We start from the raw sequence: 23,355 nt of genomic DNA on the forward strand, positions 1-23,355 counted from the left end.
CGCATCCCCCTGATTTGTTGAGCTTTTTAGAAAGCTGTTTTTATTTGTTACAGCAGTGTTTGACTATTTATAGTAGTGGACCCATATGCTGAGATTTGAGAAACCCAGAAATTAGGAATGACTAAATGCTTAGTGACTGGTGGTTTTTTTGTTGTGTGTTGGGTTTTTTTTTTTTGTTGGTTTTGGTTTTGGGGGGATTTCGTGTGTTTGTGTGTGTTTGTGTGTGTTTTGTTGTTGTTGTTGGGTTTTTTGGTGTTGTGGGTTTTGTTTTGGTGACAGTAGTTCTCTAATCTGAAGAGTTGATCTCAATCCTTAAATGCATCATGTGTGCAATTGCATGAATAGATGTAGGTATATTTTTAAGTATGTGGAAATGCAGACTGCAGTCTTACAACAAAAAAATGTATCTCATTACTTATCTATTATAAAAGGTTAGGTCTAGACTGTGTGTGAAGAGGAACTGAAGTGATACCAAATGAGGGGTAAGGTAGGGGCGGCAGATAGAGTAGGGGCTTTAGCTCTACAGTTTCTCCCTAAAACCTCCTGAAGAATTTGTAATACACCGATTGGTACAAGCTTTATCCTTTATGGAAGAACTTTATAATGACTGTGCCACAAATGTTAAATCATGTCTCACTTTCCAAATGAACATCTCTAACATGTTGCACCTTGTTCGGGCTACAAATCTACTGGAACTGAGCAAATCCTTCACTGGTCACTGGTGTTTTAGGAGTATCTCAGTGGGAATCAATCAAATAATTGATTCGGAAGAGGAAAAATAGTAAGTTTTATAATGGTAAAGATTCAATGTGTAAAATAGTTCTGTTATTGCTAGGAATAGAAATTGCTGACTGTTTAATCCATTCTAGCCCTCTCTCTTCTTCCCTCCCTCCAGTGTCCCAACCCAGACTAGAGGAAAGACAGAAATATTTTTTACCAGTAAACTTTCTTTTTCCATGCTCTAAAGGCAAGTTATTCTTTGTGTAAATGTTAATGTAGGTCCTTTTCAGTATCTTTGAAACTTTAGGTGAAATCATGAACAAACAAATGTGATTCTTTTTTTCCTTAATAAATGCACCTTTTGTCCGTTCCACTACCTAAGATGCATATGGTCAGGATAAGAGCTACCTCTGTGGCAACCTTCCTGCTCTTGCGGTTGTAGCCAGGAAGAATACACAAAGCTCATCTTAATAAATGCAGACTGTCTTATACTATGAACTTTCTCTTTTCAGTACAAGCTGAATGTTTTTTTCTTTGGGTTTTTTGGTTTGTGCTTTTGTACATGAGTTTACACTGCAGTTCAAGTTACTTCTTTCAGATACTTCTGTGAGTAAGTTATGTATGTTCCACATTGAGATATTAATGGAGGAGATATTCGACTCTTGGGCACAGGACTAAGATTTTCCAGGTGGGGGGACTTGAGGTTGCAAAAGCCATGCCCAAGTACTGCAGTGCCAAAGAAAAAGACTAGTTTATACATAATTATTTTCAGATGTACTTCCTACAATTAATTATTGCATCACACTTACCATCATGAATAAACGTGTAAATAGTTTTCTAACTCTTTAGGTTATAAATCATTTAAATATAAGTTTCTCTGGGATACTGGTAAGGATTCTGGGGAAGGACATGGACACTTGAGTAGAATTTCTTGAAGCTTTCAAGAGCACAGAGGAATTTGGAGGTGATTTTTTAGAGTGTTATTGAGACCTGTTGCCACACTAACACACATTTATACATGAAAAGGCAAAAAGGATCTGTACATGGCTTGAAAACAGAAAGTTGCTTAGAGGGGACACCAGTATAGTAGTCAGTTCAGCTTTCTACAGTTGCTCCTAAACTTTTAAAACTTGGGTAAAATATTTGAGAGTTAATGTTGCTTTTGTGTTAATAAAATTGAAAACTTTGGGATAAATGCACATTACATGCAAACATAAATGCTGATATTTTACTTTTGAGTATTTCTTATCAAGGCTTAAAAGAGCAGAAATGCTAAATGTTTTATTTAAAATAAATATCTAGGTTTTAAAATTCATATCCAGATGGAATAAATTTGATAATCATCAAAGGTAACTTCTGTCTTCAGACTCAACAGGAAATTCAAATGCCTGTCAGTCAACTTGGGCAAGTCACTTCTCAAGCACACAAAAGTCTGAAAGAGTTTGTCAAAAGAGATTAAAAAGGAAAGGAGAAAAATAATATGCCACAATATGCCCTTGTATCTAAGAAAAACAAATTTGGCTTGATGTGCTTTAGTGTATCATGTTTGAAATATGAAGTGATTGTAATTTTGAGTGATGGTACAATAATGGCACTAAAATATCTGTATATTTGTAATTCAGATATTTCTATTTCTAACAGGTTTTTGTTAGCATTTCTTTTATATGTATGTACTCTCTGGCTGATTCTTATTTACATTGGTTGCCATTGGAGTACTAGATTATTGCTTAGGGAGGGTGATTTTTACTTCCTATTATAAAACCTAAAGAAACAGCAATTCTAAAATTTGAGGGCAGGTGGTTGAAGGATTTGCCTGAACATTAGCCTTATAGCAAGCTGTTTAAAAACCAAACCAAACCCAAACTTGTAATAAAAAAACAAAAACAAAAAAACACCCAAACATAACAATGGCAACAAAACCCCACAAACTAACTCTGTGTTTTGTGTACAGCAAGACTTTAGTAACAAAACTAATAGTTCTTTTATTTTTCTGTTTTTCAGGTAGGATATCAAAACAATTTTTTTCTGTTTTAATGTTCAATACTGCTGTGTGACTGTATGAATATCAATTTTTTTTCCTAAGTAATACCTTAGCCTTAAAAAAAAAACAAAGCCAAAACCAACCAACCAACCAAAAAAACCACACCAAAAAACTATTGGGGACTGCCTGGAAGGGAAGTGAATCTGTGGATGAATTTCCTCTGGCTTGCACTGAAGCCACGCATTGGCTATCTTGCTCATTCATTTTTCTTTTTCCTTTTGGACTAATGGGGTTTTTGGAGTTTGGTTTCAGCATTTAATATACCACGCACTTTTCACCACTCAGCTTTTTTGTTTGTGTTTTTTTGTTTCTTTCTTTGAAGTGCTTTGGATAAGAATGAGTCTTTTACAGGAAGTCAAATCTCCAGTGTTTACCCTCCCATTCTTAAAGATATTGTAAATACATATTATTCCCATGTCAGTGTGAGTACATCTTAATTTTAAAATGGGTATTTTAAGAAAATACAAATGACTTGCAAAATATTATTGGTATTCGCTATCTTAACTAAAATTTGACTGTGGGATTCAAAATTGAAGAGATTTTTATTAGTCATACAAGTCCACTTTAATTGTTGATTTTCTTGTGTTACGGTTTTTAGATTATTTCCCGTGATTCTTGTTTGAATGGTATCCTGAGTACAGATTGTATACTTTTTGAAGGACTTTGGAATATATGGAGTAATAATGAAACTTTGTCCCTGGGCTGTTTGCCTGAAAAGATAAGTCAATTAAAAAAGCATTTAAAGTGTTGCTCCTTCTAGTTTTTATTGAAACATGTAGGCTTTTTCATATTGAGGAATATAAAGCTCATTAGATCAGTTAAATTGACTTCAACAAAAGGAAAAGCCATAATATGATGATTTTCATCTGTGCTGGTTTTATTTTAACTGTCACTCTGATTAGATTTGCTTTTGGTGGGTTTAAGTGGTTGGTATCAGACCATAGGAGTTCTTGGTGAGGACAGCTCTGCTGGACTCGTGTCAGCTTGTACGGACGAAAAGCCTCTGATATTAGTGGCTAATCCGGCACTGTACAGGATCTGGTGATTCAGTTGAGAATAAAATTGAACAGCCACACACTAGTTTGTGAATTTGTTGTCCAAGTATATTAAATAGTATCCCAGTTACAGGCATCTATGTATGGGAACCTCCTAACAAGGACTCTTATATCAAGTATCTGATTGAAAATCATAATTACACACCTGTGTTGTGTAATGAATTTCAACTGCAGATTAGTTGCAGATTATTCAGAGTTTAATTATCATGTTCGCTGGTCTAATAATCTTTCAGTGTCTGTGGCTTGAGAATTACTCTCCTCTCCCTTCCACAGTCCATGCTGCATTTATATCTATATCCAGGGAAACAGGAATACTCCGTAAGCTCTGGCCTGCTGGAGGAAGATGTTCATATCTGGCAAGCTAGTGTATTTTGAAGTGAAAGTCAACTCCATGCTACAAATTGGTGGATCATTCCCTATCTTGTTGAAAAGGATGTTGGGAAGGCAGCAGAAAAGAAAAAAAACTGTTTGAAGAAAATTGTAAGTTTGAAAAAACCCAACAAATGGCAAACCTAGATTTGTAATAAACTGATACTGTAATACCAATCCTACTGGGCTTTATGATAGCTGAGAAAAGCAACCAAATATAGGAGAAGTTATCTCTAGTAGTTTGATATGTCCTGTCTTCGAGGTTTCTAACAGAATTTATTTGCTGTTTTTGCAGCAGTTGCCACAAGCTGAGATAGCTGGAGATAAGCATTTTTTTTTGGTTTTTGAGAACCTACGCAAGAATTCCCAGCCAGCAGCAGCCTATGGTTCAGTGACTTCCAGAGGCAGAGGCGGTATCTTTGTGTTTAACTGCACGTGATGCATTTTGTGTATTCATTCCTAAACCCCCAGAAACTCTCCACAAGTTGTTCGTAAGGCTGAACAGAGCTCCGTGCTGCAACTGCATGTATGAAGGACTGTCACCTTCTTAGTTTTGAATCGCTGCCATCTAGTTTCATTTGGCATGTCCTGCTTTTCATGTAGGTGCAGTGGTGCATTGTTTACCGTAAAAGCTTGAGTGATAAAAGGATCTTTATCATATCCCCAGTCTGAGTCCTGTCAATCTGTTTTTGTTCTTTACATGTGGAAAGTGTTCAACACCGTTTACTGATCCATTTTTTGGAACTTCTGTGGATTTTGTTTTGTATGTGTGTAAGGATTAATCCACACACAAAACTTTCTGTGAATTCTCTGAAATGACCGGTCTGTGAAAAGGTATCTGTTATAATACTAAGGTTTTGTTCCATAGTAGAAATGATCAGCTCAGAGTCCATTATTTAATACATAAAATATGGTGGTTTTTTTTTCATTTGCATCATGTTGTGTTACTGCTATTTGGTATCACTTGCTGTTTTACTGCTTGCATTCCTAATCTTATACAGTTCCTCTGTAATGTTTCAATTAGGCCCTTGTTATCCTGAATAGCATCCTTGGTATGAGATACTCTCTGGCAATGCTTCTGTATTCATTCCCTTTTTGAAATCAGGATGAAGACCATATGTGAGCTTAAGGCCTTGCAGGTCTTATTAATTCAGATTCTTTCGTTCTTTTGAACCAGTTACCATCTAAGTGACAACTTTCCCTCTTACCCTCTGGCAACTTAGTTTCTTTGAGCAGTTTTGATGAGTGACCTTATTGGACACTTTTAGGAAAACTGGGTTCTCTGTGAGCTGAAAGGCCTGTTATTTTTTATTGTTGTTGTTAGTTTGTTTATTTACTGCTAATAAGTCTGATAGATCTCTGAGGTATGGCTTTCCTTTTCAAAATCCGTGGCGACTCTTCCCTGCTGTAGCAGATTTCATACCTGTTAATTCAGTTATTTAGAATAGTTCTTACTGCTTTACCTGGTATAAACCATTGGGTTTACCTGGACTGTAGTCCTCTAGCTGACCCTAGAAGCTCTGTAAAGTTTGACATCGAGTTAGGGACCTTCCAGTTCTAAGGAACTGAGAAAATTTGGATGCCTTGGACAATAGAGGAGCTCTGCGGTTACAAAATACCATCTGGCTGCTTCACCCTAGTTAACCAATACTTTAATTCATTGAGCAATCTGCCTTGAGTCAATTAGGTGAACAAAGGTGCCATGAAGGCTTTCCCAATTGTGAAAAACAAATACAGAAAAATAATGTAGCTGAGCTTTCTGCAGTGACCTTACCTCCTATCAGCCCTCTTGATTTCTTTTCTCTTTAAATTTCTTTTATGGCTGAAAGGCTTCTTAGTTTGGAAGTTTGAAAGAGGAGCTATATTGGGTCTGGAATAAAGGATCTGTCTCTCCCCTTTTGACCCCCTACAGATTTGCGATTCCTCAGAGCCTAAGTGTATTTATTTTTGACTTGACTGTTCGTGAGTTTTCACTGAAGCTAGTGTTCTTTTTCCCATCTGAATACTTTCAGAATCTTTCAGTAAACTTCTTGTACCTTGGTATTTAGTGATGCTGATCTGCCTTTTGCTTTAAATAATTTTGAAATATGTGATACACGCTTTCTTTGCAATAAATTACATTTTCTGCAGTGCAGAAGAGTTTTTCCTCTTTCATGGGAGGTATTTCATCAACTTAATTTTTGCATATCAAGAGACTTTGGAGATGAGACAGGGATCTTAGTGCTTGTTCAGATTGGCTCAGCCAGTGCTCACGTCTGTAATTCTGTATCAGGTACACAGTCGGCAGGTTGTCCGAGTAACATGTATTTCTAAATAGTTAATTTCAAGTTCATGAAATGATTGTATTTGTTTTATAAATATCAAGTGTAGTAACTCTAAAAAGGATATTTTTACTTTAGAACTACTTCTGTTAATACAAAGAAGAAGCTTAATGGGCCCATGTGCAGCTGCAATTCAGAATGAGTTTAAGAGATTTGCAAAGAGCTTTGGCTGGCTTGAGAGGAAAATTCAGATATTTTCCATGTGAGATCTCAGCAATTTTATCTCTGGCTTTATCAGTTAATAAAAGGGATTCATGCTATATGACAGTTACTGAATAAGGATTTGAAAATGACTATAGGTCTTGTGGCACAAAAGGGCTGCTAAGCTTCAATGTTGTTACACAGAAACTTGTATTTGATGACTTATTTCACTTGTCTTCTGTGTCGCATCCACAACGGAAAAATATTTTATGCTGCATTTGTTGATGCTGAATGGAACTGAAGGAAGTGTTCCCAGCCAACCAGGTCAGTAGTGATGTTGGCCTAAAAAAAATTCTTGGGCTTGTGCAATTTTTACGTCAAAAAAAAAAATGCAGAAAGAGCAATTGCATTGGACATTAAGAATAAGTATTCAGTTTGGATTTGTGTAATTGTTGGGTTTGAGCAGAAGATATTCATATATGTAACCACTTACTATTTTTTTTAATGGCAATTCTGGGAATAAACATAAAGAGGAATAGCCCTAATGGGTTGAATTTTAGAAACACTCAAGAATTTACCTTACCAAGCACACTTGTTTGTCATGCTGTTGTTCTCTTGCCCATCTGGAATGTGTTTCTAAAGCTAATGGCTGTTTCGAAAATAAAAGCAAATTTGTGAAGAGAATAATGGGTGAGTGGGAGTTCTGTCTACTCCAAGGGTAGGTAGTGGGTCGTCTGTCTTCACGTAGCTAGAGCTCGTCATCCGGATAGGCACATATGTAGCTTGTATCTATGAAAAGTGGGTGGTTCAGACCTGGTCTTAGTCTCAGACACCCTTTAATATAAATATATATATGTAAACTTGGAAAACAACACTAACAATCTGGATAGCAGTGACAGTTTTATATGTTCTGCCCATTGTCTGATGTGTTTTTCCATATGAATCATCTATAGTCACATATTAAAGACCAACATGCAGTCTGCTTTTATAAGCTGTGAACAGCAGGTAGAAATCTTATTTTTCCATTATACTTGTTCAAGAGCACAGGGACAAACTATTGTATCTGTAACATTTAGTATATCTCTATTTAGGAATGAAATGACAGTATGCATGGTAACGCACAAACTCACAGTTGTGCAATCCAATTGTAGGCGTATGAAGCATGAAAGAATATAAAAAAAAGTCAAACTTACCAGGGGCTTGCAATAACTTAATAAGGAATATAATACAGGTCTCAGCTGATGTAGTAAGTGTGTTTTGTGTATGCTTTGATGCCTCAATTGCCTTTTCATGCCATGTCATGTAATTGTCAAGTCCTCCATCATGAAGCCTTCAAATGAACAGATGAGATGAGGAGGACATAGTTTGGAGAAGGTTCTTTGAGTCAGTAATGGTAATGCCCTTTTGGTGGTCGTGCGAGACCCGCAAAATAGTTGGTTTATCTGTTCTTTTTAGATTTAGTGCAGATGCACTGAGAGTGCTAAACTTGGGTGGAGTAAGAGACTTGCTGCTTCTCTGAATGCCTGGAGTTAACTACTCAGATAAATTGGGAAAACATAGATAGTGACAGAAGTAAAACAAACATGATAGATAATAAACACTGTCTTTCTATGGTGTTTTTATGTCCTACTCCTGATATTGGTATTAATGAGTTCCTGATGCCTTTAGTCATATGATATGAGCATTAATAAAAGTTCAGAAAATTTGCGTATTCCTTTATCTCCACTATTTTTTATTCATGATTGTTCTAAGTAGCAATTCATGAGTAATATTCAACATCTATTTGATTTGTTTTCAGTATTGAAAGCATTGGGAGGTATATTAACAACAGGGGAAAAAATAAAATAAGAAAGTTGAAGAAAGCAAAAATAACGCGTGAAATGGAAAGCTGTAAACTGATATAATATTTTCAAATGAGATGCAAGAATAATCACAAAAGAAAACCAAACCAACCAACAAAAAAAAAACAACACCCACCCCCCCCCCCCCCAAACAAACAAAGCAACAACAGAGAAAAATACTTATTAGTATAGGAAGACCTAAATATCGCATAACAGGCACACTGGAAATATGTAGCACAGGCAAAACTATGAATAGAAACAAGAATATAAATTGTGTTATGTTAATAAGAGAAAAATCACTAATCTTTAGAACTTTGCATCTGTAGTTTTGTGGTTGTCTAGAACCAGAAACACACTTTTTCTTGGTTTTGTTTGAAAAATATTCTCTCCACTTGACTTGATCAGCTGGTAACTAAGATGTAAAAATGTAATGGCAAACAGACTTTAAATTGCTACACACTTCTGGAGACTGAAACTTTATAGACAAGGAAGAAATTCAAGATATCTGTGGTGTAGTGTTTGAGAGGCATTTTGAGGTATTACTTACAGTAGACCAGATCTAGGAAAGCTGCTTATGTGATCATGCCAAAACCAAGAAGAGACCTGAAAGAGCTTGGGTATAAGAGACATGATTGTGGCATTGTTTTTAGGATGCCAGAAAGTCTTGTGAAATGCAGCTGTATATAATTTACTGAAGAATTTATCATGTTTAGTTAAAAACATCAGTTGCATAAGTCAAAGCTTTTAATGAAATCCGTATAAAGCCTAGTTATAAGCTTAACAGTGAATCGTGTTTCATTCTGAAATAGTGGTGAGTTTGATAGTGAGACTTAAAATGAACCTAAACAATGCAAAGCACTGATCTTATTAAAATGAGCTGTTCTGCCATCAGAACAGGTGATCAAAGGTATTTGTGTGTAAACTGTTCTAAGAAGCTGTTACAAAGGAGCAAAGATGTCTTAAGTATTCACTACTTGATTCCTTGATAAATACATTAAAAAAAACCCCAAAACACACCACCACTTCAGTCATTAAATGTTTTCTATTGTGTCTTCTAACTGTGCTGAGTTTACTGAAATGAATCTTATTCCTGTAATACTGTCCTAGGGCTCATTGAACTCAGTCTTTATAGCAACATGTAGAAGTCTGGCATAGTTTCAGTGTGCTGAGTGATAACAAAGCTTCACTTTGGGTATCAGCGCAGAAACTTCAGAAAAATGTTTCCGCTTCCAAGTCTGAAGTTTCATTTTAATCTAATACCAGCTTTTTCAGGTTCAGAAGAATAATTATTTTCTGAAAGTACTATGTATAGTGTGTATTTTCATACTTATGTATTATTTTTTTTTTCTTTCAAAAGATGCTTATTAGAGTGCAAATTGGCAAATTTATGCTCACATACTATGAAACTTATCAACAGTGCAGATCTTGAAACTCAAATTTATGTCATTGTAAAGGAAGCCTTACAAATTCAGTGATGCTTCTTCGCAAGTAACATTTCGCATTAGTTGTGGTATCAAAACATTTTGGTTTCATATGCTATTCATCCTATTTTGCATTTGATTATTGTAGTTACATTTTGTAGGTCACTAAGAGAATAAAATGCAGATTCATGAAAAGGAGGAAGAAAAGCTCCTCTAAGAAGTTGGGCAGATATCCAAGAAATGCAGAGGGTTTTTTCTGAAGAAAATTTATCTTTTTGGGCAGAACTTATCCACAAAAATTTAACTTGTAAATTGTTGTGTAGCTCAAGGAAAGTTCTCATAGTTTGTCCCCTGCGTGATGGGATTTTGGGAACCAAGGCAAATAAACCTGAAAGAAGAGAAGTGTTTACTTCGATTTTAATGGATTTTATTAGCACCATCTTTTCCCCCTTCTTGTGGCAACTAGAAACTTGGTAGATACAGAATGGTACAATTAATCGTTCTTCAATGGCATTTCTTATTTTTTTAGAATGAAAATGGATCAAACATTTCTCACTCAGTAGGCAACTTTTACATTAATGACATCTTGCGTTTTTAAAATACGTTGTGTTTCACCAGTCTGAATCTTTGTGGAAGTTCGGAGAGCAATATCCAAGCAAATGATGAAAAGATAGGTGATGAGAGAAGATAAGCTTAAATAAAAATATGAAAGATGATTTAATACATAACTCCTTTTTCTTTAAACAGTTCATTAGCTGGCAAGGAAATCCTGAAATTCTTATAAAGAAGCAGCCTGGTGGTAGACTGTAGAATTAATTTGAATTTTGCAACCTCAACAGACCTTGCAGTGAGCATTGTTTTTTCTATGTATTGGTGTAAGAAAACTAACTACCAAGGTATTATGTGGTTAAAACTCTAATGAATGTAGTTAGTGTTCTGTGATTATAAATAATCTTTTCATAGTGATGTAATATTATCTCTGAAATATGAATGGGATGTTTCAGTTTGTTCACTGAACTGTGCCCATAGCTCTGTTACGCATCTTAACTTTAGGTTTATGCCTGGAAGGAATTTCTGAAGTAAAAGTGCTTCCTGTCGTGTTATGCAAGTTCAAAGGCAAATGGCAAGGATTAATATGAAAATAATTACCTTAGTAAATATGTTGTGTTCCTGCCAAGAGGATTTTCCAAGCATAGGAGTGCAGTGTGTGTCTCTTAGACTTCAGATCACTATGGCTGAGGCTGAAGATTCTCATACTTAAATAAAAGTATTTTTGCAATTATATGAAAACCTCATTTTAAAGCTAGTTTTAGACACTAGTGAAATTTAAGAATAATGTCTTGCCTCTCTACCTAGCATATTAACTTTTATCCACCATCCTAAAAGTAAAGGATTTGATACATGCATTCCAAGTAGTAGAGTTCATTCTGAATTCAGTTAAGTATTCCTATGACCAGCTGTGGTAGAGACCAGGAATTGGGCTGTCTTCATTTTTAAATATTAATAGCATCTTTCAAAATACAGCACTTTGTAAAGTAGCCTGCCTGGCTTTGCTTTCAGCTTGAATAATAAGCAGGAAAGCATTTAAAAAAAACCCACAAAAGTGCCTGGGGCATAGTTTTTGTCTTCCCAGAGGAGTGGAAAAACGGCGTGTATTCATTTGAAAAAATGAATGTACGATAAATATGGAAAGAGGCCTGGGAGACAGAGGAAAACAAAACATAGACGACCTCTGCACTACTTGTGCCCATTTGTGGGTGAATTAAAAGATGTTAATCTCTAAAGTGAAAAGGTTTGACTATCTCTTTTTTTGACATAAGATTTTTACATGTGAATGAATAATCTGTCTTTTGATATAAAAATAAATTTTCATTAAGCAGCTAAATGGATTCTCTGTGTACAAAGAGATTTTTAAGTGGAGATAAACTGCTTTGGAACATAAATCACTTGTTAGACAGTTCTCTAGCCTTCCTTCTTGACTCCCCCACCCTAAAAAAAAAAAAAAAAGCTGCCCAGTAATCACCAGGTACGATAATACTTGAATTGATTTGGAGAATGTTGAACAGATTTGTTGTCTTTGTCTGATATCTGAATTGTGCTGCTCAGTGTTCAAATCATATGCTATCCTGAAAAGGTTTTCAGTCTATTACAGTGGCATCATGTAATTACATGGAATTAAACATGATGATAGTGTTTAAGCCTTAGGATGCTTTGCAGGGAAGTAGTGCCAATAATTATCTGTGCATCAGTGCAGATTTAAAAAAAAAAAAGAAAATCAATACTGCTTGGTGGCTGAGTTTTGCATATTCCAATTAATGATCTTAGGTTTGACTTAAAGTTCTGAAATTGCTTGGAAGTAGGCCATCTCATGCTGAGATGAAGCATCAGGCCATTTTAAATTAGATACCGAGCATGCTCATATCAAGTACTCACTCTGAGATTTTTGCAGTGTGTGTCTCGGTTCCTTGTTAGTAGAGCTGTCATTCAACCGAAGTAGAGGAGAGCACAGCATGTGCTTTTGTCATCTTTCTATCAGTTCACTCATGATTTCTTTTGGAACTAGAAACTTTGGATGTGAGACAAACCTTGCTGTTAGGTCACCAGTGGTTTTTGGTGAGTGGATATTCATCTCTTTCCTTTCTAGTGCCTTTAGATATCTCAGATAAAACTCAGCTTCATACTTGTCTTTATTCTCTAATAATGGTACCTATTTGAAATGTCTCTTCTGTAACTCACTTCAGTAGAACAATTCAGGTATACATGTATTAATTTCTTTACTGGAGAACAATTGCTCTTTTACCAGGAATGCTAGGCTGTTCCACTCAGAAGTCCAAAAAATGGGCATATAGCTTTTTTCTTCTGACTTCAAATTAGCTAACTTTTCTGAATATAGCAACGGTTCTTCAGCCATCACTTCTCCGTCATTTTTCATTTTCTTTGTAGTAAATTGGTTTCAAACCTTGATTTTTTTTTTTTTTGGTACATTATATTTTAGAGAGAATTGGAGTAGTCTTGCAAAAGAGAAATTTATTTAAGACAGTGCTGAAGGATATTTACAGTACTTGATTTCAACACAAACTGCTAAACAGGGTAAGTTAACTTTGTTAGTTTTGCTGATAGATATGCCTGTATTTCCTTCTTTAACCAGCTAAGAAATAGAAAAAGGCATCTCCTAGTTCTTTTTTATGACTGAGATTTTGCACTTTGGTAGGATATAATAGGAATTTCTGAACAAATATGTGGTCAAGTGAATATTTGATACAGCCTAACATTTAATTAACTTTAAATTAACTTTTAATTAACTTTTAATTAACTATGGGAAGTCAGGATTTATGAGTCAATTATCAAGGCTTAGTTCTTGCTCTTGATTTAAAATCTTGTTTTGCTCTAAGACTATCTGCAAACTATGACTTTTAAATTCTTTATGCAATGCATGTAACTTGTTGCAAAACGTCAGCTGACAATGTGTTTTTAAAACATCTAAATGAATTGTCAGAAGCAGTGAGTGAATTGATGAACTCTTGACACCACTACCCCTTCCCCCCTAAAAAAAAGTTGGTTTCTAATTGCACGTATCTCCCAGTGAATAAAGATGATTTAATAACATGACTGAACTTCATGTGTTTTTTAAGGTTTTAGTTGTGACATACTAGCGTTACTTCTGAAAATACAATTCATCACTGGATTGAGGTTGGAGGTCTTAATTATAATACAATGACACATATTTTTTGGGTTGGCAGGGCTGTTTATTTTTATAAGCAGTTCCTTTTTATCCTGTTGTGATTGTACATATATGCTTTAAATAGTCTTCTGGATAACAGATTTCAACTGCAGTGGGAAAAACTGCTTGTCAGTGAATTCACTGAGCCTGACAAAAAGGATTCTTGCTAAACATAACCCCTGTTATGATTCCAATTGACCTGATTCATAGGAGTAAAATCAATAAACCCCTAAGCTTTATCATTGCCTTGACAGTCCCAGTTAGAAGGGAGACAGGACAGACAGGGAGTGGAGTGTGTGGAATTGAGCACTTGAACATTAGTTCACGTGTCACCCTGATGCAGTGTTCTTGGGGGGAATGGTCTAAATGGGTGTAATAGTTAAGATTTGTGTTAAAGCCTGAGGATAATGCATTTAATTGAGGCCTTGCTGTGGCAAAGAGCTGTCATAACCCATCAGAAAACCTGCACTTTGGCTGCCAAAACAGGATTCTAGCGTGTGACTCTGACAAATGATGAGAGAGAGACAGCAAGGGGTAACTGCAAACCTGTGTTGCGCAAAATATATTACTCTACTGACTTGTTATCTTCAAAGCACTTTATATCTGATACTAAGTTTTTGCTCTTATAACTAGAACGTGTTGTTTCATAATGGTGATGCATTCAGGTACCAGGAACTTTGTATCTCAGAGATCTGGGAAATGCTATGAAACCGTACAGATTCGCCATAGGACAGTTTCCATATGAACAGCAAATGTAGAAAACTTAAGACCTTTTAGGGAGGGAAGAAAAAGGAGAGGAAGGTGAAGACTTGCGCTACTGGCTACAGACCAGGCAACAGGAAGAGGAAGAGAGTTATAGAAGGTAAAGACGTGCAAAGAAAATAGCATTTAGCTGTTTTGGCAATGTTCCTTTATCATTGTGAGCATGCAAAAATGTGAGTTTTCTGGTTTGGATTGCTGAAGAAGTTTGAACTTAGTATGATTCTACGGAGATATACCTTTGAAATAACTAATATTATAAAAAGCTGTATTTTACAGGTTTTGTAAGAGAGCAGTTGTTAGCCTCAAGGAAAGCAGAAATTTGCAAGTGTTAAATACCTCAAGTTAAGTTATTTTTGTAACCTTGATCTTGTCTATTTTACTTTTGAGAATAATGTTAGTTCTTCCTTTGAAGTAAGTGCTGACTTTAGTTAGTTTTCCAAAAAGGGCAATTATTATATTATAAAGCTTAACTGAAGTTTTACAGGCAAGATACTGCCTACTCTGCAGTGCTACTCTTGTCTATAGCCATTTTATTTAGCATATAAGTACCCTTTTAGTCATGGGTAGTGTGCAGAAAAAATTGCCTTATGTTTATGTTCTTAATGGTGATTGTGCTTAAATAGGTGAATTTGAGATCTTGGAGAACCTGACACCCAAAGATTGCCTTTTTTTTGCTGTAATTTTACTCTGTGTTAGTTTTGTTAATATCTTTATATATCTGTGTGTGCATGTGTATACATAAATACACACAGAATATACAGAAAGGGAGCGCAAATGCCTGTAAGGGCTGCTGCTTGTACAAGCTTATTCAAAATGTGCTGAAATTGCACTGAATTGAGAACTAAAATGAAAAAGGATAATTTTATTCAATTTGAAATAATGTTATAATTCTGTCATTTTACAGCTGCCAGACATCAGTAGGATTTTATTTCATTTTATTTTGTTGTGGGTCAATATATTGTAACTTGCAATAAAATACCAGACTGTAAGGTTTAAGTTATTATGCCTTTGCTATGTAGATTTTTTTTTCAGATTTTCAGATACTGTAAGTTTCTGGAAGGATCTTTGAGGTGCCCATTCATGTGACAAGCAATGTAAGACATGTAATTCACCTTGTTCGGTTATTTTTTTTAAGATGATGAAAAAATTTGTTCTGTTTTTCACATGAATATAAAGTTACTGACTTGTTTGGTGCTTTTTCACTCTGAAACCAGCATACCCGTAAGAATGTGGTAGTGACAAGTCATTTTGAGGAAGCACCACTGCTGAAATAATGTTTAAATAAACTTTGTGCTGCTTAAAATTTTTAAATATGAATGTTTGGACAGAACTAAGGAAAAAAAATCAGAAAAGGATGTGGAAGTTAGGGATGTGGGGTGAAGGGGAACCTCTTGTGTATGTGTATAAATATATATATATATCACTTAGGCTACCTGCCAGCTGTTTTTTGAATGATCAAAATCTTTTGGACAGAGAAGGCTCAGTCTTTTTCCGTCCGCCTTGTCTTCTAAATGAAAGATTTTACTACTACTGACAACTGCATATACTAAGTTCATGTGGCAGATGGAGAGCCTGTGACAATTTTAGACTGAAGGTTCTGTCTAAAAACCCGTCAGCATTCTGCATCAAATCTTGACCCATTTTAGACAGTATGCTACAGTCTGATACTTTCAAGAGAATAATGCCATTTTTCGGTTTCTTTTTTTATAGAGTGGAGGAAGGAGTGGAGCTGTTTCAAAAGCATGATCTAAATTTACTTTTCCAAATGAAAAAGGAACTGCACACCAGTACTCATTTAAAATAATTGGCTGTAATGTCAGCATTGAGTCTGAAACTTTATGGGAAAAAAAAAAGAAACAGTTACTAGTTACTAGTTCCTTCTATATATATGTAGTATAAGTTGAGGAACAGGTTTATTAAAGTGTAAACTTAAAATGTTTTAGATTGTTGTATTTTTAAAAAATCTTTAGCTTGTTTGTACCAAGAGAGTGGAAATGCTAAGGATTGGCTAAGCCCTAGCTGAATGAGCTGAGAATTGTCTACTTTTTCAGTACATTGAAATTTATAAGGAGTATTAGATAGTCATGTGAATTTTGGCGGATTGTGTGCTGTTAAAACTGATCTGAACTTAATGGAAATGTCTGCCATACACTGACTTATTTGTTTCTCAACTAGTCACAAATTGATGCTCTTACAAAGCACGGCCATCAAGAAAAAAGAATGAAAAGTTAATTTTTATGTACTTCAGGCCATTTGAAGAAGCTCATATACAATTCATATCTTGTGATACATTCTTGTCCAAAAATCTCAAACACCAAAAGATTTCCATGTTCTCTAGTTCCCTGTAGAATTATTAATCAGTATTTGAAGTTTATTCACAAATCTGTCTGCATTTATATTTTAAATGCTCCCTTTACATCTTTCGATTTTGAATATAATAATGTGTGCAAGTTTTTTCCAGGGAATTACATAAGCATCATAAGAGAACCATGTTGGTAGATAATCTGTCATTTACATGGAAGTTAGCATATGGGCAATTAAATAAAGACATTTTAATCAATAAAAACATGGTGTTTGGTGACAAAACTAAGTAACACTCCTAGTGGAACGACCTTCAGGGTTTTGGTGGAACAATATTTGCTATGAAGTCTCTTTACAGAGGTCTCCTTTTATTTTTTTTTAAGGCCCTATTAAGTATGACCGGTGATTACTGTTCTGGTTTTTTTTTTTTGAATAACTTAAAATGTCTGTATTGCACTATTTTAAGTTGTGCCAATTTTATTTTACAAGATGTATTCAGAATTTGCTGGAGATTTTTGAGGGAAGAATGTTCTGAGAATCAAGAAATGTGGAAACTGCCATTAAAACACAGGAGATCAGTATAATTTTGAACAATTTTACTAAACAGAAATTTGTCTGATATAAGACACTTTGTCTTACCTGGGAAATCTAAAATAGACTTTTCCTTTGTTCTTCACTGTTTGGAGAAGCAGTACAAAACATATTTTTCCTCCTGGAGGAAACAATCTGAGACATCAAGGTTGTCATCTCCTAGCAGAGAATGAAAAGGCATGACTTGAACAATGCCATTTTCTGTAGTGCCATCTGTTTCATCCCTCGCTCGCCAGTACATTTGTTTTCTCTATAAGCAATGAAAAGATGGATATCTTTAGCAGCCCTGACTCTGAGGCTGTCAAAATAAGTACTTTAGTGCCATGTTTGAAGGTATGTCGGAGGACAGCATGGTTCTCGCCATAATGTGTTTCCTGCAGAGGCAGCTTCAGTCACCTGTCTGTAAAGCTCAGCGGGTCACAGCAGTGCTGGTGGGAGGCAGGATTTGCACAGAGGGTGAGGGGAAGACGAGGTGGGTTGAGTCGAAGAAAATAATTACGCGACTGATGGAATTTCACCAGATTCTTAAAACTATATCCTAAAATATATCTTATAGAAACATCTTTCGAGGTCCCTTCCAATCCCTAATGTTCTGTGATTCTGTAAAGGAGAGTGGCATCCTGGGGTGTATTAGAAGGGGGGTGGTTAGTAGGTCGAGAGAGGTTCTCCTTCCCCTTTACTCTGCCCTGGTGAGACCGCATCTGGAATATTGTGTCCAGTTCTGGGCCCCTCAGTTCAAGAAAGACGGGGAACTGCTGGAGAGAGTCCAGTGCAGAGCAATGAAGATGATTAAGGGAGTGGAACATCTCCCTGATGAGGAAAGGCTGAGGGAGCTGGGTCTCTTTAGTTTGGAGAAGAGGAGACTGAGGGGTGACCTCATTAATGTTTACAAATATGTAAAGGGTGAGTGTCACGAGGATGGAGCCAGGCGCTTCTCGGTAACAACCAATGATAGGACAAGGGGCAGTGGGTACAAACTGGAACACAGGATGTTCCACTTAAATTTGAGAAAAAACTTCACAGTGAAGGTGACAGAGCACTGGAACAGGCTGCTCAGAGAGGTTGTGGAGTCTCCTTCTCTGGAGACATTCAAAACCCGCCTGGATGCCTTCCTGTGTAACCTCATCTAGGTGTTCCTGCTCCGGCAGGGGGATTGGACTGGATGATCTTTTGAGGTCCCTTTCAGTCCCTAACATTCTGTGATTCTGTGATCTGTAAGGTGTAGCTGGCTACAGATGGGCCCTGCCGAAGCGGAAAAGGAAAACCAGCGGCATAATAACTTACTTGAGCCCTTTGGAGTACTCCTGATGCTAAGCAATTGAGACTGGTTTCTAGACCTAGTGAGTTTGATTTTTAAAACTGGTACTCGATAGGTTTAGGTTGAATTTAATTTCTAACTGCTTCAATGGTCAGAATAGATGAAGAACGTTCTCCACAGCCTTCCATTACAGCATTAGTATCTCACAGTTTCAGTTGCATTTATTTGCTTTAATGATGGGGAGTATCTTATATCATGACAGTACAAATTGGAAATGGAAACAGAGGTTTACTTAACCAAGGTCACAGAAAAAGTCAAATGAAGCAGAAAGTGAAGCCAAAGGGCATATCCCTGATGCAATTATCTTGATGTTGAGATCCCTGAATGACTGTCAGTGAAATACCTCAGGTACTGAAATGCATGTCGGTGCAAGGCTGCACCTGGGCCTATAGGAAAAAAAGCCAAATAGCCCTAGAGAAACTTTTTACTCATGAGGCTGGACTGTTTTTGAGGTTTTTAACTACCAGCTTTGTCTTATCGCATCTAGAAATTCCAGATCACTTGCAGCTTGTTCTGGTATCTTAATGTGGCCCTGCCTTGTAACATGGTAAGTTTAAGGTCTTTACTTCATCATCGTGGGATGCTGAACACTATAAAGTATTCTCCTCATTGTGTCCTGTAGTGCAGGATATATTCAGATTGATAATTTGATCCATTGGATGCATTTTTTTAATTTCATTAGTATGTCTGTGTTGAAATCGAGTAAGAACAGTTGAGATTTTGTTTCAACAGAACTGTTAATATATTAATCACTGTGTGGGACTTCAAAAAAATTAGAGTTATTTAATTTCTTCTTCTTTTTTTTTTTTTTTTTTGTTACAGTGACACATCTATTAGAGCAGCAATGTGTCATCTTTTGACAACTGTGTTCAAGTGATGTTGAGAGATTCTGACTGCAGTCCCCTCCTCTATTTTCACGTTAAAATTTCTGAAAACTTCTCCTCCTATGTAAAGCTGGGAAAAAAAGTTTGAGAACTATATGAAAGAGTAATAACACAGCAGTCAAGGGAGTAGAAGCTAAGAAATATCAGAATCCCTGCAGTGTGAGTGCATGGGAGCATGTACATATGTATGTGTATATATATATATATGTAATAAGTCTACCCAGTACCACATTGTAGTTTCTCTGACACTTCTAGGCTCTCTGGTCTAGAAAGCACTTTAGCTTCCCAAATTGAAGTTTTTTCTCTTGTTAATTCCATAGTTTTATTTAAAAGGTTAAATGAAAATAATAGTGCTATTTCCTTGAAAGATATTAGAAGAAAAATACTCTTAATAGTTTTTAAATGTTTCCAGCTGGTTCTCTGTAAAGCTCTGATGGCACTGAGGATAAGTTTACAATTTAGAAGACTGAAGTATTTTGCAGTGAAAACCATTTCAGTCTGTCTGCAAATGGTGTACACAGTTTCTCTTTTTAACTTGTGGGATTCCTTGCACACGCCATTAACATTCTCACGGCTAAAAATCTAGGCATTGCAACTGGTGAATATACTTCCAGTTCTCGACAGCTTTCTCTTATGGAATGAACATACATTACAGCAACAAGTAACGATAATCAGTAAGAATCTGCTGCTCTCAATCTGGAAAGTAAATTAGTTGAAGACAGTAGATTTCTTTGCTGAGTCTCTGTACATCACAGTCCTTACTCTGGAGGCAGAAATTATAGTTTACAGATGTCATGGTTTGAAGTTACTGAGAAATAACTCTGGCATGTCATCTGTGTTAGAAACAGAACCCAAATACATAGAATAAAGCAGCTTATAACTTTTAACTAGATGATTTTTCCAGGGTGTGCCTAATCCTTTATAACTCTGGAGATGGTTACCAGTAATCCTATTCTGTCAAAATATTAAATTCAGGTTTTCTGACAGGCAGTATTCATTTATCTAGCCAATAGACGTGGATCATCAGAATTTATTCTGCAGAGAGATGAACTGTTGGGAATGTGACTCTTCCTACAGTTATTGGAAAAAGATGTGTCTTCTCAGTCTCGAGTACTCAACCACTTGATATTCTTGTTATTTTTGAGGTATCAAAATGATTGACCTAACAGTATTTTGTTTGATGCACCTCAGTGGAATGTGCTCACATAAACTGTGCCAGTGAAGCTTAACAGTCACTGTGCACTGATATGAACACTTTCAAAACCATTAAAAGAGAGTGGGAGAAAAATTCATACAGAATTACTTCTCACACCATTGTCCTAATCCTCAAGGAAAGTGTGCAAAATGCGTTTGAAAAGACAAGCATAGGAATGAAATTCAGAAAACTATTAGATCTTAAAACTAATGAACTCAGTGGTTTTATACCACCTAATTTTCTTGTCCACTTCCAGTGGTTTTATACCACCTAATTTTCTTGTCCACTTCAGCTATTCACACCATTTTACCACCTTCCTCTTTAGGAGGAAGAAAGAAGCAATTAAAAAAAATACATATTATTAACAAATCTCACTCTCCTCTACTAGACTTTAAGCCCTTTTCTTCTTAGCTGTTCTGATAAACATACCTAATTTCAACTCAGCATGAAGTTTTTCAGCTTGCCTGAATTGTTGAGCACCGTTGCCTTTATTTCAAGCTTGAATAATGGCTTTTTCTTCGTAATCTTGTAACTTTTTTCCAGTGTTTTCAGTAGATGTAACAAAAGATACTGATCCTCTTGTAAACCTCCCATTGCTGGCTCCAGTGCTGCTTGTAGTAATGCTAATATCTACATTTGGCATGATTTCTCTAAGCAGATAGCATTAATTTTACTGACAGAATATACTCTTTGTAGATGGGTTGGCCACTTCATTGTTTTTTCCCTCATAAGAAATGAGGCATGTAAAGGCTGGCTAGAACCTCTTTACAACAGTCCAAAGACTTTGACTTAATTCCACGTAATTGCACATGAAAATATGTATGCAAAAATAATGAAGAATACTATTTCTGTGTTAAAAGTAAAGAGATGATCCAGGAATCCCTGCAAATAAGAGGAAAAACTCCAACCTAGAAGTTCTTTAGACACAGTTTAAAATTTATTTATTGCAACATCCTTTGTGATAGCTCTATAAACCTTGCACATTTAAATATATTATATTATATTTAAAAGAAGTGCAGCATGTATCTGGTTTTCAATACCTATGTTAAAGAATTTTGGATTGCATAAAACTTCTGGTGAATTTAAAAATTAAGTTTTAAGTTAACTTTCTTAAGCTGTACTTAACTGTAATAGGTTCCTTTTGGGCCAGTGAGGTTTGATATTGATTTTCTTCCATACAGTGTTTAAAGTCTGTGTTAATATTTTGGGCCTCCAAATGTGGGTTCAGTACCTCACTTTATTCAGTGCAAGAAATAAAAAAGCCCTGGGATTCGTTCTTATTCCTTAAGGTTACTGAAGGGGACCGATAAATAATCACAGGATTATTCAGTTTGAAAGTGGCACAGGATGTCATTTGTCCAGCCTCCTGCCCAAAGCTGGGTCACATCTGAGTTCTGATCAGGCTGCTGATGGCTTTGTCCTGAGAGCCCCCAAGGATAGAGACTGCACAGCTTCTCTAGGCAACCTGTCCCACCACCTGATTGTTCTGCATGAAGACGTTTCTCTTGATGTCCACTCTGAACCAATCTGGTTTCCTTTCACGTCTGTTGTCTCTCAGCCTCTGGCCATGCTCTGCTGTGACGAGCCTTGGCTTCATTCTCTGGGTAACCCCCTTGTGAGTACAGGCAGGTTGCTGTTAGGACCCCCAAAGCCACTTCTTCCCTAGGCTGAACCAGCTCAGATGCCTCAGTGTCTCCTCACCAGGTAGGTGCTCCTGGCCCTGACCATCTTGGAGTCCATCTGCTGAACCTGTGACACTTTATCAATCTATTTCTTCTGCTGGGGGGCAACAAAACTGTACAGAGTCTTCCAGATACAGTCTAACAAGTGCTGAGCAGAGGGTACGATCCCTCCATTCCCAGGAGCTGCTGGCCATGTCCCCGTTGGTACAGCCCACGAGACCACCGGCCGCCTCTGCTGCCAGGGCACTGCTGCTGGTGCCCGGCTCGCTGCCCACCAGGCCCTGGGGCCTTTCAGCAGAGCTGCTCCCCAGGCAGGCAGGGCCCAGGCTGTGGCTGCTGGAGCTTGTCCTCCCGGGCAGGACTCTGCCTCTGGCCCTGCTGAACATCACTGGGCTCCTGGTGGCTCCTTCCCTTGGCCTGTGTGGGTCCCTCGGGGTGGTAGCCCCTGCGCTCAAGTGTGCTGAACCATCTTCCCTGCTTCAGCTCCTCCACAAAGTCATGTTATCTGCAAATGTGTCTAATTACCTACTTTTTTTGTTTTCTTGAATGCTCCTATGCTCTTTTCTGTTCCCCATTTCAACTTCAACTTCCACCTATTGCATACTTGAAGCCATCTAGACTACTTGGCCATCTTCTAGCATTAATCCAGCCAGATTATAGTCTCCAGTAAAATCTTTAGTCACCGCATTGGATGTTGGCTTTTATGTCATTCCCTGTGATTTATCTGGGTTTGCCACCTGCTTGCTTGATGATGGGCCTTCGCTGGATCGTGTAGTTTGAACAATACCCTATTTGACAAAAAAACAACAGTCCTTCCACGTTTTTGTTACAAATTTGTCAAAGGGTCGTCACATTTACATTTATTTTACATTTGCATTTATTTACATTGTTGCTTATTAACAGCTGCTAACACGCAAGCATTTGCTTAGTTAGAAAATAGCACATGACACTTTTTATCAAGCTTTTCAGTAATGCTGCAATGTGCTTTTTAG

The 23,355-nt window shown here is 36.7% G+C and overlaps 1 protein-coding gene across 19 annotated transcripts in view; it reads left to right on the top strand.

Annotated features, from left to right (window-relative positions):
- The window catches only part of PLEKHA5 (pleckstrin homology domain containing A5), a 174,246-nt gene that overhangs the window by 46,164 nt on the left and 104,727 nt on the right, over positions 1–23,355 (top strand). The window contains exon 1 of one of the 19 annotated variants that reach the window (XM_071815595.1): positions 12,463–12,522. The exons of the other annotated variants lie outside the window; for them this stretch is intronic. The gene's annotated coding sequence lies outside the window, so the exon portion shown is untranslated. Of the gene's footprint in view, positions 1–12,462; positions 12,523–23,355 lie in introns of those variants that run through there. 19 annotated transcript variants of the gene reach the window in all.

The sequence above is a fragment of the Patagioenas fasciata genome, chromosome 1 (genome assembly GCF_037038585.1).
Source record: "Patagioenas fasciata isolate bPatFas1 chromosome 1, bPatFas1.hap1, whole genome shotgun sequence".
Classification (NCBI taxonomy): Eukaryota; Metazoa; Chordata; class Aves; order Columbiformes; family Columbidae; genus Patagioenas; species Patagioenas fasciata.